The 5,000-nt window shown below is 43.4% G+C and overlaps 1 protein-coding gene across 1 annotated transcript in view; it reads left to right on the top strand.

Annotated features, from left to right (window-relative positions):
* Positions 1-5,000, top strand: part of eps8l1a (EPS8 signaling adaptor L1a) — a 27,251-nt gene that overhangs the window by 622 nt on the left and 21,629 nt on the right. The gene's annotated exons all lie outside the window — the stretch shown is intronic.

Here is a 5,000-nt window from a genome sequence, read left to right as displayed (position 1 = left end):
TGTCCCTCCGTGGAATGAGTTTGACATGTGAGTTAAAGTCAATACATTGTTAAAAGGAGCAGGGTATCTTGACAGTGCCCTTTAGAGGCAGACTGTCCGATCAGAATTATAGAAACATATTTTGATGGTTTTCTTTAAAATACATTTTTTAAATCAGCCTTATGGATTTCAATAGAAGAAGTCAAAATCAGGAAAATAACTTGGATTATGGATTTGGTCTATGATGTCATTGCACTGAATCTGTCAGTGACCCACACACACAGACACACACATGCACACACATTGGAATGCTAAACAGCATTCTCACTGTCAGCTGAGGGAATGTGACAATGTGACGCACACCTCAGGCCTCTTCCTGTTTTTTGTTGTTGTATTATTTTTTTTTTTACAGTACAGGTAGTAGAGGGATCTCCATCTTCCACCGTTTTCAGTTAATGAAACATGGTCTTCAATATGGACCACAATGAGTTAAATGAAGTGTATTACTGCTGGGCTGGAACGAACACACATGTCCAGTAGCTATTCAGGACTGGAGTGACACATATTTAATTTCACACAGCATGTTTCTATCAACTGATAATAGTGGCGCAGAGGTCTAAGGCACTGCATCTCAGTGCTCGAGGCGTCACTACAGACCCTGGTTCGATCCCGGGGTGATCCCGGGGTGTATCTGCCCCCTGTTGGTGAGATCTGACAAGGCAGTTACACTGCTGCCCCCTGTTGGTGAGATCTGACTGGGCAGTTACACTGCTGCCCCCTGTTGGTGAGATCTGACGGGGCAGTTACACTGCTGCCCCCTGTTGGTGAGATCTGACTGGGCAGTTACACTGCTGCCCCCTGTTGGTGAGATCTGACTGGGCAGTTACACTGCTGTCCCCTGTTGGTGAGATCTGACGGGGCAGTTACACTGCTGCCCCCTGTTGGTGAGATCTGACTGGGCAGTTACACTGCTGCCCCCCCACTGTTGGTGAGATCTGACCACATGGGGTAGTTACACTGCTGTCCCCTGTTGGTGAGATCTGACGGGGCAGTTACACTGCTGCCCCCTGTTGGTGAGATCTGACTGGGCAGTTACACTGCTGCCCCTGTTGGTGAGATCTGACTGGGCAGTTACACTTACATGCTGCCCCCTGTTGGTGAGATCTGACTGGGCAGTTACACTGCTGCCCCCTGTTGGTGAGATCTGACTGGGCAGTTACACTGCTGTCCCCTGTTGGTGAGATCTGACACTGGCAGTCTGACTACACTGAGCAGTTACACTGCTGCTGCCCCCTGTTGGTGAGATCTGACTGGGCAGTTACACTGCTGCCCCCTGTTGGTGAGATTACACTGCTGAGATTTGACTGGGGCAGTTACACTGCTGCCCACTGATGGTGAGATCTGACTGGGCAGTTACACTAAGTGCTGTCCCCTGTTGGTGAATCTAAATCCCCTACCTCCTGGTTGTACAGTACCTTCTGAATCACATGGTGGCAGTCTATGGTTGTATCTGTCCTAATCTAAATCCTAGTCTACCTCTGAATCAAATCATGGTCCTAATCTAAGGTAGTCTATGGTTTAATACTGTCCTTCTGAATCACATGGATTTAATCTCTGTCCTAGTCTAAATGGTCCCTGATTTAATCTCTGTCCTTCTAAATCACCCTATGATTTAATCTCTGTCCTAATCTAAATCCTAGTCCCTACCTGATTCAATCTCTGTCCTAATCTAGAGCTAGTCCCTCCTCCTGATTTAATCTCTGTTATTTCAGTCCCTAGTTGAATCTGTCTAATCTAAATCCTAGTCCCTACCTCCTGTTTGTCCTATCTAAAGTTAGTCCCTACCTCCTGATTTTCTCTGTCCTAATCTAAGTTCTAGTCCCTACCAAATCTCTGTTAATCTAAATCAAATTGAATCTCTGTCCTAATCTAAGTGCTAGTCCCTACCTCCTGATTGAATCTCTGTCCTAATCTAAGTGCTAGTCCCTTCCTGATTTAATATCTGTCCTAATCTAAGTGCTATTTAATCTCTGTCCTAATCTAAATCCTAGTCCCTACTAAGTGCTCCTGATTGAATCTCTGTCCTAATCTAAATCCTAGTCCCTACCTCCTGATTTAATCTCTGTCCTAATCTAAATCCTACCTCCTGATTTAATCCCCTACCTCCTGATTTAATCTCTGTCCTAATCTAATCTCTGTCCTAGTCCCTACCCACTCCTGATTTAATCTCTGTCCTAATCTAAGTGCTAGTCCCTACCTCCTGATTTAATCTCTGTCCTAATCTAAATCCTAGTCCCTACCTCCTGATTTAATCTCTGTCCTAATCTAAATCCTAGTCCCTACCTCCTGATTTAATATCTGTCCTAATCTAAGTGCTCGTCCCTTCCACCTGATTTAATCTCTGTCCTAATCTAAATCCTAGTCCCTACCTCCTGATTGAATCTCTGTCCTAATCTAAATCCTAGTCCCTACCTCCTGATTTAATCTCTGTCCTAATCTAAGTGCTAGTCCCTACCTCCTGATTTAATCTAAATGCTGTCCTAATTTAATCTCTGTCCTAATCTAAATCCTAGTCCCTACCTCCTGATTTAATCTCTGTCCTAATCTAAGTGCTAGTCCCTACCTCCTGATTTAATCTCTGTCCTAATCTAAATCCTAGTCCTACCTCCTGATTTAATCTCTGTCCTAATCTAAGTGCTAGTCCCTACCTCCTGATTGAATCTCTGTCTACCTCCTGATTGAATCTCTGTCCTAATCTAAGTGCTATTTAATCCCCTAATCTACCCCTCCTGATTGAATCTCTGTCCTAATCTAAATCCTAGTCCCTACCTCCTGATTGAATCTCTGTCCTAATCTAAGTGCTAATCTCCCTACCTCCTGATTTAATCTCTGTCCTAATCTAAATCCTAGTCCCTACCTCCTGATTTAATCTCTGTCCTAATCTAAGTGCTAGTCCCTACCTCCTGATTGAATCTCTGTCCTAATCTAAATCCTAGTCCCTACCTCCTGATTGAATCTCTGTCCTAATCTAAGTGCTAGTCCCTACCTCCTGATTGAATCTCTGTCCTAATCTAAGTGCTATTCCCTTCCATTGAATCTGATTGAATCTCTGTCCTAATCTAAGTGCTATTCCCTACCTCCTGATTGAATCTCTGTCCTAATCTAAGTGCTAGTCCCTACCTCCTGATTGAATCTCTGTCCTAATCTAAGTGCTAGTCCCTACCTCCTGATTGAATCTCTGTCCTAATCTAAATCCTAGTCCCTACCTCCTGATTGAATCTCTGTCCTAATCTAAATCCTAGTCCCTACCTCCTGATTGAATCTCTGTCCTAATCTAAGTGCTAGTCCCTACCTCCTGATTGAATCTCTGTCCTAATCTAAGTGCTAGTCCCTACCTCCTGATTGAATATCTGTCCTAATCTAAATGAGTCCCTACCTCCTGATTGAATCTCTGTCCTAATCTAAGTGCTAGTCCCTACCTCCTGATTTAATATCTGTCCTAATCTAATTGAATCCTAATCCCTACCTCCTGATTGAATCTCTGTCCTAATCTAAGTCTAGTCCTAATCTAAATCCTAATCTAAGTCCCTACCTCCTGATTGAATCTCTGTCCTAATCTAAATCCTAGTCCCTACCTCCTGATTGAATCTCTGTCCTATCTAAGTCTAGTCCCTAATCCTGATTGAATCTCTGTCCTAATCTAAGTCCCTATTGAATCTCTGTCCTAATCTAAGTGCTATTCCCTACCTCCTGAATGAATCTCTGTCCTAATCTAAATCCTAGTCCCTACCTCCTTGAATCTCTGTCCTAATCTAAGTGCTAGTCCCTACCTCCTGATTGAATCTCTGTCCTAATCTAAGTGCTAGTCCCTACCTCCTGATTTAATCTCTGTCCTAATCTAAATCCTAGTCCCTACCTCCTGATTGAATCTCTGTCCTAATCTAAATCCTAGTCCCTACCTGTTGAGCCATTACAGATCTGAAGGAAGTGGATCAGTGTAGATCAGGGATGGGTAACTGATGGGGGTGGGGCCACAAAAAAACTGAACTCATCATGAGGGACCACAGTTGCTCTTAGGTCTGCCAACATCAATATATTATATGTTTTTAGTTCATTTCCTGCAATTCTGCATATTTTGCCATGGGGAGTAGATAAAATTTAAATTAGATACCTGGTCGCTAGACTAATTTATTGATATGTAAAATTGCATGACTAAGATCTCCTCTGCAAAAACGTCAAAATTAACAGATTACTATTTTGAGGAAGTGAATTCTGGCTACAGGGTCTCAAAATGGACAAACAGTACTATTGATGCTTTTTTTCTCGTTTTTCAAGCGAAAGTATTTTAAGGAAGTATGCAAGCACACTCGGACTAGCCGCCAGACGAACTGAAGCATGCTGACGTCTTAAGGAATATAACAAATATACTTATTTATGGCATCACCATTACACGTATTCATTGACCTGCCCAAGGCTTTCGACTCTGTCAATCACCACATCCTCATCGACAGACTCGATAGCCTTGGTTTCTCAAATGATTGCCTCGCCTGGTTCACCAACTACTTCTCTGATAGAGTTCAGTGTGTAAAATCGGAGGGCCTATTGTCCGGGCCTCTGGCAGTCTCCATGGGGTTGCCACAGGGTTAAATTCTTGGACCGACTCTCTTCTCTGTATATTTCAATGATGTCGCTCTTGCTGCTGGTGAGTCTCTCATCCACCTCTACGCAAATGACACCATTCTGTATGTGTTAACAACCCTCCAGACGAGCTTCAATGCCATACAACTCTCCTTCCGTGGCCTCCAATTGCTCTTAAATACAAGTAAAACTAAATGCATGCTCTTCAACCGATCGCTGCCTGCACCTGCCCGCCTGTCCAACATCACTACTCTGGACGGCTCTGACTTAGAATACGTGGACAACTACAAATACCTAGGTGTGTGGTTAGACTGTAAACTCTCCTTCCAGACTCACATCAAACATCTCCAATCCAAAGTTAAATCTAGAATTGGCTTCCTATT

The sequence above is a fragment of the Oncorhynchus masou genome, unplaced genomic scaffold (genome assembly GCF_036934945.1).
Source record: "Oncorhynchus masou masou isolate Uvic2021 unplaced genomic scaffold, UVic_Omas_1.1 unplaced_scaffold_1381, whole genome shotgun sequence".
NCBI classification, from domain to species: Eukaryota; Metazoa; Chordata; class Actinopteri; order Salmoniformes; family Salmonidae; genus Oncorhynchus; species Oncorhynchus masou.
The sequence above is the reverse complement of the archived record's forward strand: the minus strand, read 5'-3'. Positions and strand labels throughout refer to the sequence as shown.